Source organism: Coregonus clupeaformis, chromosome 5, assembly GCF_020615455.1.
Source record: "Coregonus clupeaformis isolate EN_2021a chromosome 5, ASM2061545v1, whole genome shotgun sequence".
In the NCBI taxonomy this organism is placed as follows: Eukaryota; Metazoa; Chordata; class Actinopteri; order Salmoniformes; family Salmonidae; genus Coregonus; species Coregonus clupeaformis.
The window spans coordinates 6915029-6929602 of NC_059196.1; the positions used below are offsets into that span (position 1 = coordinate 6915029).

A 14574-nucleotide genomic window follows, 5' to 3' on the forward strand; every position below is an offset into this window, starting at 1 on the left:
CGACGCTGGGCCAATTGTGCGCCGCCTCATGGGTCTCCCAGTAGATACATACTAACAACTCAACAAGATCTCATAGTTTCCCTTCGAAATTCGATGTATTATGGATGAATGTCTATTTTTGATTAATTCCACGTGGTTACAGGGTTAAAACAGAAACTCGCGAGGCCATGAAAGAACTGGAACATTTTCAGCTTCCAGGAATTGTGTACAGATCCTTGCGACATGGGGCCGTGCGTTATCATGCTGAAACATGAGGTGATCTCGTTACGGTATCTCTGTGCATTAGAATTGCCATTGATAAAATGCAATTGTGCTTATGCCTACCGATACCATAACCCCACCGCCACCATGGGTCACTCTGTTCACAACGTTGACATCAGCAAACCGCTCGCCCACATGACGCCATACACACTGACTACCATCTGCCCAGTACAGTTGAAATCGGGATTAATCCGTGAAGAACACGAAGACAGTGGGCATCGAAGGTGAGCATTTGCCCACTGAAGTCAGTTACGATGCCGAACTTCGGTCAGGTCAAGACCCTGGTGAGGACGACGAGCACGCAGATGAGCTTCCCTGAGACGGTTTCTGACAGTTTGTGCAGAAATTATTCGATTGTGCAAACCCACAGTTTCATCAGCTGTCCAGGTGGCTGGGCTCAGACGATCCCGCAGGGGAATAAGATGGATGTGGAGGTCCTGGGCTGGCGTGGTTACACATGGTCTACTGTTGTGAGGCCGGTTGGACGTACTGCCAAATTCTCTAAAATGACGTTGGAGACGGCTTATGGTAGAGAAATTAACATTCAATTCTCTGGCAACAGCTCTGGTGGACATTCCTGCAGAAAGCATGCCAATTGCATGCTCCCTCAAAACTTGAGACATCTGTGGCATTGTGTTGTGTGACAAAACTACACATTTTAGTGGCCTTTTATTGTCCCCAGCACAAGGTGCACCTGTGTAATGAGCATGCTGTTTAGTCAGCTTCTTGATATGCCACACCTGTCAGGTGGATGGATTATCTTGGCAAAGGATGGGACCAACACTTTACATGTTGCGTTTTATATTTTTCTTCAGTGTAACATCAGACCTTGGAGATGGAAACATATGCAAGGAAACATTATTTCCCACATAAATTCACATACAGTGTTACATTGAAAAGAAATAGACTTTGTGTATAATGTGAAACAGTGTTCTATTGAATCTGCCACTCTGTGTTCTGTACTCAGGTTCCCCAGTTGAGTGCAGACACGTTCAGCTGTGTGTCTGAAGACCCTCAGCCTGATGGCTCTCATCTGTCTGCGCATCGGCAGGGAGACGGTGCAGCGACACATGGTAGAAACCTTGAAACGCTTCTTCACCATCTTCTCCCTGCTGCAGTGCCTACAGGGACAGGTAAACACTGGCCTTACTAGAAGGCAGGCATTCTGACACTGTATATATTAAACGCAAAAACTTTTAAGTGAAGTTAGGCTGGTTAAAAGCCAGGAAATTCAAATATATCCGTTTTGATATGTGAGCTCAATCTTTTGACATATGTTAAGTGGTGAGACTTTTTTATTATTTAATTCCATTGACCTGTCCTCTCTGTGTGGCGCAGATGGAGAGCGCCCCCCCGCAGGGAGGTGGGAGAATGCACCCTGCTGGATGTATGTACGCTGGAGGGGTCAGAGGTGACGTGTGAGCTGGGGGTTCTGGAGGAGCTGCAGGCCGTGTTTAACCCTGAGATGGCATACGCCTCCTACATCCCCTTCTACTGCCTCATAGGTGAGACACACACACACACACACACACACACACACACACACACACACACACACACACACACACACACACACACAGACAGACAGGTAGGCACACACACAGACAGGCAGACACACACACACAAACACACACAGACAGGCAGACACACACACACACACACACACACAGAGACAGGTAGACACACACACACACACACACACAGACAGGTAGACACACATACACAAACACACACACACACACACACACACACAGGCAGGCAGACACACACAGGCAGGTAGACACACACACAGACAGGTAGACACACACACAGACAGGCAGCACACACACACACACACACACACACACAGACAGGCAGACACACACACAGACAGGCAGACACACACACAGAGACAGGCAGACACACACACACACACACACACACACAGACAGGCAGGCAGACACACACACACACACACAGACAGACAGGTAGACCCACACAAACAATTTTATAAATGCATACAATCCATCTTAAAAACTGAATTCTATATGTTCCTTATATGTCCTTGATGGTTCTCAAAGCATTGTGTCCTCTAGCCCTCTCAGGTGATGTAGCGATCCGTAAGCTGGTTTCCAACCACGAGCTGGTCTGGAGGTTGGCCCAGTCCTACCACTCCAGGGTGAGCCCTGGCAGTCCTGATGCCAACCCCCCAGCAGGGTCCAAGGACAGGGTAGAGATGCCCCCCACCACCTCCTCCATTGGCCTCTCCCCTGGTCTGGGACGCCATGTGGGCCGCAGCCCCTTCCCTGCCCACTACAACTCCTCCACACCCCTGGGCTCAGACACCCTCCCAGAGTCAGGCACCTTTGGCAGTCATCTGGAGGGAAACCGCATCCAAGTAGCCCGGGACTCTGAGCCGGGGGGTGGGAGCCCCAACCTGGGCTTGTTAGACAACTGGGGCCACCCCCGGCCTAGTCATACTCAGCCTGTCATCTCGTCTGCCTCCACCTTCACCACTCCATCCCTGGGCCCCTCCTCCTTCTCCTCCTCCTCCTGGGTGGTGGGTCCTACCCCCGAGGACAGCGCTCTGAAACAGGAGCTCCCTCGCAGCGGCCGCTCCCTGCAGGGCAACTGGCTGGCCTACTGGCAGTACGAGATCGGTCTCAACCAGCAGGATCCCCACTTCCACTTCCACCAGATGGGTGGGCCATTCGGGCACGGCTAAGTGTTTGGCGCCGCTTGCTGGGGAGGACTACTTCCTGTCTGGCAGCAAGGACAAGACTGTGAAGCTGTGGTCCCTCTATAACCACGGCGACAGGATGCGGGATGTGGAGCCAAGGCTGACCTACACGGACCATAAGAAGTCTGTGTTCTATGTTGGCCAACTGGAGTCGCTGCAGGAGGTAGTCAGCTGTGACGGCACCGTGCACCTCTGGGACCAGTTCTCAGGTCAGTGGGGAGGAGACGTGTTGAGTTGACTCTCTGCTTCTGTTCTGTTAGAGTACACACAATGTTTTTCATTTAACTGAGTGATTTTATTTTAATTCCACTACATATTTCATTAGAATTAATAATAAGACGTTAGGTAAATAAAAAAGCTTCCGAACATACGTATTGGGAAATAAAGCTCTCCTCTTCATGTGTGTGTCCAGGTAAACAGATCCGCTCCTATGAGGCCCTGGATGGGAAGAACCCCATCACAGCAGTGACCACCATGCCTGGCAGTGCAGACTCTGTCCTCCGCTTCATTGACCCACGCAAACCAGGGCTGCAGGTACCTACCAAACCCATGTAGAGGAGAACTACCCTGCTCACTCCCCTGTTTAGTCTCCATCCTTTTTATGTTAATCTAGTGGTCTGGTCAAAAGTAGTGCACTATATAGGGGATAGGGTGCCATTTGGGACGGTACCATGATTTTCTGCCTTATTATAATAATAATATAATAATATGCCATTTAGCAGACGCTTTTATCCAAAGCGACTTACAGTCATGCGTGCATACATTTTTTTTTGTGTATGGGTGGTCCCGGGGATCGAACCCACTACCTTGGCGTTACAAGCGCCGTGCTCTACCAGCTGAGCTACAGAGAACATTATCCCATGTTATTCATCAGTATAATGGAATAGAATAGCTTTTTCCTATTGCTTTTTCTCTGCCTATTCTTGGCCTGCCTGACATGCCAGAGACAATGTTCTTCCCATAAATATAGAACATAAATATAATTTTTATACTTACAGTTGAAGTCGGAAGTTTACATACACTTAGGTTGGTGTAATTAAAACTTGTTTTTCAACCGCTCCACAAATTTCTTGTTAACAAACTATAGTTTTGGCAAGTCAGTTAGGACATCTACTTGGTGCATGACACAAGTAATTTTTCCAACAATTGTTTACAGACAGATTATTTCATTTATAATTCACTGTATCACAATTCCAGTGGGTCAGAAGTTTACATACACTAAGTTGACTGTGCCTTTAAACAGCTTGGAAAATTCCAGAAAATTATGTCATGGCTTTATAAGCTTCTGATAGGCTAATTGACATTATTTGAGTCAATTGGAGGTGTACCTGTGGATGTATTTCAAGGCCTACCTTCAAACTCAGTGCCTCTTTGCTTGACATCATGGGAAAATCCAAAGATATCAGCCAAGACCTCCGAAAAAAAACTGTAGACCTCCACAAGTCTGGTTCATCCTTGGGAGCAATTTCCAAACGCCTGAAGGTACCACGTTCATCTGTACAAACAATAGTACGCAAGTATAAACACCATGGGACCACGCAGCCGTCATACCGCTCAGGAAGGAGACGCGTTCTGTCTCCTAGAGATAAACGTACTTTGGTGCGAAAAGTGCAAATCAATCCCAGAACAACAGCAAAGGACCTGGTGAAGATGCTGGAGGAAACAGGTACAAAACGATCTATATCCACAGTAAAACAAGTCCTATATTGACATAACCTGAAAGGCCGCTCAGCAAGGAAGAAGCCACTGCTCCAAAACTGCCATAAAAAAGCCAGACTACAGTTTGCAACTGCACATGGGGACAAAGATCTTACTTTTGGGAGAAATATCCTCTGGTCTGATGAAACAAAAATAGAACTGTTTGGCCATAATGACCATCGTTATCTTTGGAGGAAAAAGGGGGTACTTGCAAGCCGAAGAACACCATCCCAACCGTGAAGCACGGGGGTGGTAGCATCATGCTGTGGGGGTCCTTTGCTGCAGGAGGGACTGGTGCACTTCACAAAATAGATGGCATCATGAGGAAGGAAAATCATGTGGATATATTGAAGCAACATCTCAAAACATCAGTCAGGAAGTTAAAGCTTGGTCGCAAATGGGTCTTCCAAATGGACAATGACCCCAAGCATACTTCACAATGTCAGTGTTGGTGTGGGTGCGTGGAGAGGAGTCAGACGCAGGACGCATAAGCTAAGTCGAACAGGACTTTACTAGATGCACAACCAGTACAAAATAAAGTGCCTCTAACGAGGAGGCAAAACGACAACGCAACACAGTGCGTAATAATAACAATGCCAGAGTACTGCACAGGATACCACCAACAGACAGGAACTAAAATAACACACAACTAACGAACACAACCACAGGAAACTTATAAGGCACATAATCAAGACCAAACGGACACAGGTGTAACAGACAGACCAAACCAAACGAACATCGAAACATTCAACGGTGGCAGCTAGTACTCCGGGGACGACGAACGCCGAAGCCTGCCCGAACAAGGAGGAGGAGCAGCCTCGGCAGATTCCGTGACAGTACCCCCCTTGACGTGCGGCTCCAGCCGTGCGCCGAACCCGACCTCGGGGACGGCCAGGAGGACGCGGACCCGGGCGCGTGGGATGACCACGGTGGAACTCAGTCAGGAGGGATGGATCTAGGATGTCCCTCCTAGGCACCCAGCACCGTTCCTCCGGACCGTACCCCTCCCACTCCACGAGATACTGGAGACCACTCATCCGGCGTCTCGAGTCCAAGATGGTCCGGACCCTGTACGCCGGAGCCCCCTCGATGTCCAATGGGGGCGGAGGGGTCTCTCCTATCTCATCTTCTTAGAGTGGACCAGCTACCACCGGCCTGAGAAGAGACACATGGAACGAGGGGTTAATATTCTTATAATCAATAGGCAGTTGTAACCTGTAACACACCTCGTTCAATCTTCTCAGGACTTTAAAGGGCCCCACAAACCGCCCGACCCAGCTTCCCGGCAGGGCAGGCGGAGGGGCAGGTTTCGAGTCGAGAGCCAGACTCGATCTCCCGGTGCGTACACCGGTCCCTCACTGCGGTGGCGATCGGCGCTCGCCTTCTGTCGACGGATGGCCCGCTGCAGATGGACATGTGCAGCGTCCCACGTCTCCTCCGAGCGCCGAATCCACTCATCCACCACAGGAGCCTCGATCTGGCTCTCGTGCCAGAACCGGCTGATACCCTAAAACACACTGGAAAGGTGTTAGATTGGTGGAGGAGTGGCGGAGAGAGTTCTGGGCCATCTCTGCCCAGGGGATATACCTTGACCACTCCTCCGGCCGGCCCTGGCAATAGGACCTCAGAAACCTACCCACATCCTGGTTGACTCGTTCAACCTGCCCATTGCTCTCTGGGTGGTACCCCGAGGTAAGGCTCACCGAGACCCCCAAGCGTTCCATGAAAGCCCCCCAGACTCTGGAGGTGAACTGGGGACCTCGGTCAGACACAAATCCTCGGGGACCCCATAGTGCCGGAAAACGTGGGTAAATAGGGCCTCAGCGGTCTGTAGGGCAGTAGGGAGACCCGGCATTGGGAGGAGACGACAGGCCTTGGAAAACCGATCCACAACGACCAAAATGATGGTATTCCCCTGGGAGGGGGGAAGGTCGGTCACAAAATCCACCGAGAGGTGGGACCATGGTCGTTGCGGAACGGGCAGGGGATGTAACTTTCCCCTGGGCAGGTGTCTAGGCGCCTTACACTGGGCGCACACAGAGCAGGAGGAGACATAAACTCTCACATCCCTAGCTAACGTTGGCCACCAGTATTTCCCGCTAAGGCAGTGCTCTGTCCGGCCAATACCTGGATGTCCAGAGGAGGGTGATGTATGAGCCCAATAAATAAGTCGGTCACGAACCTCGAGCGGAACGTACGTCCGCCCCACAGGACACTCGGGGGGAGTAGGGTCGGCACGTAACGCCCTTTCGATCTCCGTATCGACCTCCCACACTACCGGAGCCACCAGACAAGACTCCGGCAGTATGGGAGTAGGCTCAATGGACCTCTCCTCTGTGTCATACCGCCGGGACAGGGCGTCTGCCTTACCGTTCTGGGACCCTGGGATGTACGTGATCTTAAAAACAAACCGGGTTAGGAACATGTTCCACCTAGCCTGACGAGGGTTTAGTCTCCTAGCTGCCCGGATGTACTCCAGGTTACGGTGGTCAGTCAGAATGAGGAAAGGGTGTTGAGCCCCCTCAAGCCAATGCCTCCACACCTTTAGGGCCTGAACCACAGCTAACAACTCCCTGTCCCCTACGTCATAATTACGCTCCGCCGGGCTGAGCTTCTTGGAATAGAACGCACAGGGGCGGAGTTTAGGTGGCGTGCCGGACCGTTGCGACAGAACCGCCCCAATACCGGCTTCTGAAGCGTCCACCTCCACCTGGAACGGTAAAGCGGGATCCGGATGCGCCAGCACCGGAGCCGAAGTGAACAGGTTCTTCAGTTTAACGAATGCCCTGTCCGCTTCAGCTGACCACTGCAAACGCACCGGACCCCCCTTTAGCAGGGACGTAATGGGAGCTGCCACCTGTCCAAAACCCCGGATAAACCTCCGGTAGTAATTAGCAAAACCCAAAAACTGCTGCACCTCTTTTACAGTGGTTGGAGTTTGCCAATTACGCACGGCCGACACGCGGTCAACCTCTATCTTCACACCAGATGCGGACAACCGATAACCCAAGAAGGAGATGGACTCCTGGAAAAACAAGCATTTCTCTGCCTTGACATACAAGTCATGCTCCAACAGCCTCTTCAACACTCTGCGTACCAGGGCTACATGCTCGGCTCGTGTAGAAGAGTACACTAGGATGTCGTCGATGTACACTACCACACCCTGCCCATGCATGTCCCTGAAAATATCGTCCACAAAGGATTGAAAGACTGAAGGAGCATTCATTAACCCGTATGGCATGACGAGATATTCGTAATGACCCGAGGTGGTGCTGAATGCTGTTTTCCATTCATCTCCCTCCCTAATGCGCACCAGATTGTACGCGCTCCTGAGATCCAACTTTGTGAAGAACCGCGCTCCGCGTAATGATTCTGTCATAGTCGCAATCAGAGGAAGAGGATAACTGTACTTAACCGTGATCTGATTGATACTACGATAATCAATACACGGGCGCAAACCCCCGTCCTTCTTCTTCACAAAGAAGAAACTCGAGGAAACTGGGGAAGTGGAGGACCGTATGTATCCCTGTTCCAAGGACTCGGCTATGTAAGTCTCCATAGCCGCGGTCTCCTCTTGAGACAGGGGATACACACGGCTCCGCGGAAGTGCCGCTCCTGTTTGGAGATTTATCGCACAGTCCCCCTGTCTATGAGGTGGCAACCGTGTTGCCCTAGTCTTGCTGAAAACCAGTGCTAAATCCTCATATTCAGGGGGAATGTGCATTGCGGACACCTGGTTCGGACTCTCCACCGATGTTGCCCCTATGGAAACACCTAGACATCTCCCTACACACTGGGCAGACCATTCCATAAGAGCCCTCTGTTGCCACGCAATGGTAGGATCATGGGTGCTTAACCAGGGAAGCCCCAGCACCACGGGATACGCAGGAGAGTCGATCAGATAAAACTGAATGATCTCCTCATGACCCCCCTGCGTAATCATCTTCAGTGGCGCTGTGACTTCTCTAATCAACCCCGACCCCAGCGGCCAGCTGTCTAGAGCATGAACTGGGAAAGGGGGTTCCACCGGCCGAAGGGGAATTCCTACCCTGGAACAAAATACACGATCAATAAAATTCCCAGCTGCGCCTGAATCTACTAGCGCCTTATGCTGGGAATGAGGTGCCACCTGTGGAAATCTCACAGGTATACATAGGTGTCCAACAGAGAGCTCTGGGTAAGTGGGGCATCTACTCACCTGAAATGGCTCCCCAGTGCGTGACCTGTTGTCCCCTGTCCCAGGAGACCCTCCCCAACACCTAGCCGCAGTGTGCCCTCCACGGCCACAGTTGGTGCAGGGGACGGCCCCCCTCGGGTTCCCTCTCCTCCTCTCCCTAGCGCCTGCACCCCCGAGCTCCATGGGAATCGGCTCGGCAGTGCTGGAGGATGGAATGGACGACCCCCATTCGGGACGTCCGCGTGTAGCCAGCAGGGTGTCGAGACGGATGGACATGTCCACCAACTGGTCGAAGGTGAGGTTGGTGTCCCTGCAGGCCAGCTCACGACGAACGTCCTCTCGTAGGCTGCATCGATAATGGTCGATGAGGGCCCTCTCATTCCATCCCGCATCTGCCGCTAGCGTCCGGAACTCCAGGGCAAACTCCTGGGCACTCCTCTTCCCTTGTCGGAGGTGGAACAGACGCTCCGCCGCCGCCGCCTTCCCCTCAGGTGGATGATCGAACACTGCCCTGAAGCGGCGGGAGAACTCCGCGTAGGTGATGGTAGCGGCGTCTATTCCCCTCCATTCGGCGTTAGCCCACTCCAACGCCTTGCCGGAGAGACAGGAGATGAGGGCGGAGACGCTCTCGTATCCCGAGGACGCCGGGTGTATGGTGGCCAGGTAGAGTTCCACCTGCAGGAGGAATCCCTGACACCCGGCTGCGGTACCATCATATGCCCTCGGGAGCGAGAGCCGAATGCCGCTGGGTTCCGGTACTGGGAGAGGAGGACTGGCCGATGGTGATGGTAAGGTGTGCGAAGATGTGGGCACCTCGCCCGTAACCAAACGGCGCAGCGTGTTGGACAACTCGTTCATGGCGACCCCAAGTTGCTGGATCATGGTGTCTTGATTGCTGATCCTTTCCTCGAGGGACTTGGGTGCCGCCGTTGCTCCTGCTGACTCCATGATGGTGTGTTATTCTGTCAGTGTTGGTGTGGGTGCGTGGAGAGGAGTCAGACGCAGGATGCATAAGCTAAGTTGAACAGGACTTTACTAGATGCACAACCAGTACAAAATAAAGTGCCTCTAACGAGGAGGCAAAACGACAACGCAACACAGTGCGTAATAATAACAATGCCAGAGTACTGCACAGGATACCACCAACAGACAGGAACTAAAATAACACACAACTAACGAACAGGAAACCACAGGAAACTTATAAGGCACATAATCAAGACCAAACGGACACAGGTGTAACAGACAGACCAAACCAAACGAACATCGAAACATTCAACGGTGGCAGCTAGTACTCCGGGGACGACGAACGCCGAAGCCTGCCCGAACAAGGAGGAGGAGCAGCCTCGGCAGATTCCGTGACACACAAGTTGTGTCAAAATGGCTTCAGGACAACAAAGTCAAGGTATTGGAGTGGCCATCACAAAGCCCTGACCTCAATCGTATAGAAAATGTGTGGGCAGAACTGAAAAAGCATGTGCGAGCAAGGAGGCCTACAAACCTGACTCAGTTACACCAGGTCTGTCAGGAGAAATGGGCCAAAATTCACCCAACTTATTGTGGGAAGCTTGTGGAAGGCTACCTGAAACGGTTGACCCAAGTTAAACAATTTAAAGGCAATGCTACCAAATACTAATTGAGTGTATGTAAACTTCTGACACACTGGGAATGTGATGAAAGAAATAAAAGCTGAAATACATCATTCTCTCTACTATTATTCTGACATTTCACATTCTTAAAATAAAGTGTTGATCCTAACTGACCTAAGACAGGGAATTTATACTAGGATTAAATGTCAGGAATTGTGAGAAACTGAGTTTAAATGTATTTGGCTAAGGTGTATGTAAACTTCCGACTTCAACTGTATATTGTCTATGGCTCACCCTGTCCCCCCCAGGCAGCATGAGTTCCGGCTGGCGTACAACAACGTGAGTGCCGGCCTGATCCGCTACCTGGCCGTGAGCCCTGGGGGGTGCACCGTGGCTGCAGGCTTCTCCTCTGGCTTCATCGTGCTGCTAGACGCACGCACAGGCCTGGTGCTGAGAGGCTGGCCCGCTCACGAGGGAGACATCCTGCAGATGAAGGTGTGTGTGGGGGTTGGGTAGGTGTGTGTGTGTTTATTGGTAATTTCACAGTGACTATTGCTAGAGCAGTGGTTTCAAATTAATAGTTTCATGTTCCCGTTGGATCGTGATTATTCTTTACTGTGGTTAGCTATTGGATTTTACCAGCGCCACAAACAAACGATATTGAGGGATATAAAGTGAACTTTGTCTCATAGAACTGACTGCTCCCACTCTCACACAGTCAGTTATTTGGCCCACAGGACTTGGTTACGTAATGGGCCTTTTCCAATCAACATGTTTCTGCTGCTACACATGCTGTCTGCGTCCCAAATGGTACTCTATTCTCTCCCTTTGGGCCCTGGTCAAAAGTAGTGCACTATACAGGGAATAGGATGCCATTTCAGATGTAGCCACTATCTCTGGCCAGTCAGTCCTTCACATGTTCCTCTCAGAGGAGTATGTAGGGCTCTGAAATGTTCAGCAGTCACTCAGCTGATATAAACAAGAGGCAGAGTTGCAGCTAACTGTTTTATTCTGCTGTTACATGGTGGTGGTGGTGGTGAAATTTAAACGTGTGTCAAGTGACAGTTGTACCCAGAGGGTTTGTTCAGAAGCAGTCAACAAAGCACTAGAGCTGAGCAAACTTGATTTAACCCTGATTGGTGGGGTCAAGGATTGTGTCTCTGGCTTTAGAGGCTCAAGTTCAGGTAAATATGTACAGGAGTTACTCATTATAAAGGCTACACTGAGTCTCACTGGTCCATCCAGAAATTACCTAGACTCCTTATTGCTTTAACATTTATGGATTACTCTGTCAGTACTCCCATATTTGAGGTGCGCCACTGATGATAGTAATGTCCTGGCAAAGAATTTACAAGTGCTCTTTTTAATCCAGTTATGTCAGGGTGAGCGTGGGTGGGTGGTGTGGGTGTGAGCGTGGGTTGGTGTGGGTGTTTGTGAGTGTACACACATATGATGCCCTGTGACTGTGCTCTCTGACTGTGGTCTCCTGTGTGTTTTGCAGGCTGCTGAGGGAAACCTGGTCATCAGTTCGTCCACTGACCACACTCTGACTGTGTGGAAGGACCTGGAGCACAAGCCCCTCCACCAATAGAAGTGTCCCTCCGACCCGGTCCATGCCTTCGACCTGCAGAGATCGTGGCGGGCACCGTGGCCAACAAGATAGGGGTGTACTCCATGATGAACATCTCTGCCAGCCCGGCCAGCAGCACCAAGCTCAGCTCGGAGAACTTCAGTGGGACCCTCACCAGCCTGGCTGTGCTGCCCACCAAGAAGCTCCTGCTGCTGGGTTCAGAGAACGGGGCCATCAGGCTGCTAGCTTAGGGGCTAATGTATAACGCACTGGCTCAGCTAGATATAGACTCTGCTGTTGACTTTTGCTGAAGGTGTCCTATTCCTAAAGTGTGTTGACTGTATCCTGAGCCTCTCTCAGCTCCTCCCCTCGTGGGATCGAGGCTAGACCCGCTGAAGAGGCAAGTGGTGAGGTCCTCAAAACTTGTTTTTACAACGGAGAGAGAGAGGGGAGCACTAAGACAGTAGTTATATGAGCCTCAAACTGAGAGGACTTTGCCCGTCTGCTCTGCTGTAGTCAACGACCAAAATAAAGTGTTGTTATATCACTCAGTCGAGGATAGATCTACCTTACAGGGCAACAAAACACTTGATTATGACTATTAGCATTTATCTATAGATCTTATATAATGAAGAAGATTCTTATCCTTGACAAGGTCAATATTATTTTAAAAAGGAACTGCTCAGGAAGGTGGAGCCTAACATGGCTCTGATGTAGTGTTGGCACTTTCCAAATAGATGCATACCTACCAACCAACACAAAAAAAGACTGTGATTCACATTTCACACACCTATCATCATTATCTTCCTAACATTAGATTACACCATGCATCAGGTGCACGGAATAACTATGCAGTATTCGTAGATAACAAAATAATAATACAAAATAAACATTTTTAAAAGTCTGTTTTCCATCTCTTTCTAAAGAAGTAATGCTTTTTCACCTTACATTGTTTCTAAATGATAAAAAATAAACCTACACAAGACCATTTCATTTGACAGTGTTAGTGCATTTTCTTAATGCGAGGGATGGCAGAGTCATGATGTGATTCTTCAACCTGTTACTTCTGTGTGCCAAGGTCACGTGGTCAAATCCTACTGCACAATAAGGAGCGCCATTTTCAAGCTATTCTCAATGATCACATTTTAAGATGATTATTTTACAATGATTTAATGGTTCAATAAAGTTGTTAACATTTCTTTTGAATAACCCTAAACCACGGTTGCCGAAAGATAAAAATATTGATACAAATAATCAGTTCGTGTGTTGTAGGCCTAACTAAAGAAAGGTTGATTTTATGTAATGTATCATGATGAAACCCACTCAGACATTAAGCAAGCAATGTGTTTGGACTCTAGTTTGTCCATAACATTGACTAGTTAGCATAGGAACAAAGCGTCAAAGCCAAGACACAATTGACTTTTGTATTGTAATAAGTATGCCTTCTATGTAATCACAAATTGGCAGTGTAAGAAAAAGAATGGCAAGAAAAATCCATAATTTATTAAAAAATATATATACATTTGAATTTGGGATTTAAAGTAACTCCTGGTTATGTATTTTAAGTACTTAAGGGGAGGAATTTTTTACCTGCCCCAATTTTGTATGTACCTTGTTATCCTGAATGGGATGCTTATCTCTTCCACCATAACACCTGTTGCCAACGTTTTCACTCCTGTTCTTAGTCAATCTTCAAGACAGTCTACTCTGCTCACAAGGGTGTCTGTGCTATTCTGCACTTTTATTATGTGCATTACCATCCATGACCTCAACACAATCCTATAGTCTTTTTTGGAGAGAAACGTCAACCTTGGCTCATTCAGTTGTTTAACAGGCCACAAGGGTCACCATGTTCCCATGTCTCCTTTTGTTTCCTGTGACTTTTGTATTGTCTAATAATAAAACATTTACTTTGTTTTCAAAAGGAATCAAGTAACACCTTGATAATCAGAAATTGTCCAACTGATTTCCATTTTGAAGAGAGAAGTACACAAATAAAGTGATCATTTTATTTAATAGGTTTAATAAAATATTACCTACACAATATGCTTGCTTCAGGTTTTTACATGAATCAGAAATGTTTGTATCTCTTATTCTCCTCTATGTTGCAAGCGAATCAGAGAGAACAACATTTAAAGTTCTTATTGGACAAAGTCCCCTCTTGATGTTTGTAGAAAAATGCCTGTCAGCTCAGCTGCAGTCATGGGATCTGATAGATACCACGTACTGTTTATGTTGAGTGGTAAAAAGATTAGTCTGTTATGCAGTGTAGCCGCATTCAGTTTCTACCCATCCAACCAGTCTAATGTCAATTTTGTCAGGTTTGGAGTTGCTTCATACCCAGATGGCTACTTCTTGTACAGCTCTGACTAAGAGCTTCTGGGAAATTGGGAATCAGCGATTCCACCCACATTACTTTTTGTGATCTGCTTTTATTTATTGTCCCACACAAACACTGATACAACTCACTAATGTAATTAAACTATGACGTGTTGCTTCACACCAAGTCCTGGTGTTTCACACTGCAGATTTGCCAGTACACTTTGATTCTCAATAAAGTGTC

General features: G+C 48.9%; 1 pseudogene; it reads left to right on the forward strand.

The window, feature by feature from the left end:
* The window catches only part of LOC121556807, a 33036-nt pseudogene extending 18979 nt beyond the window's left edge, over positions 1-14057 (forward strand).
* Positions 14058-14574: the final 517 nt, after the last annotated feature.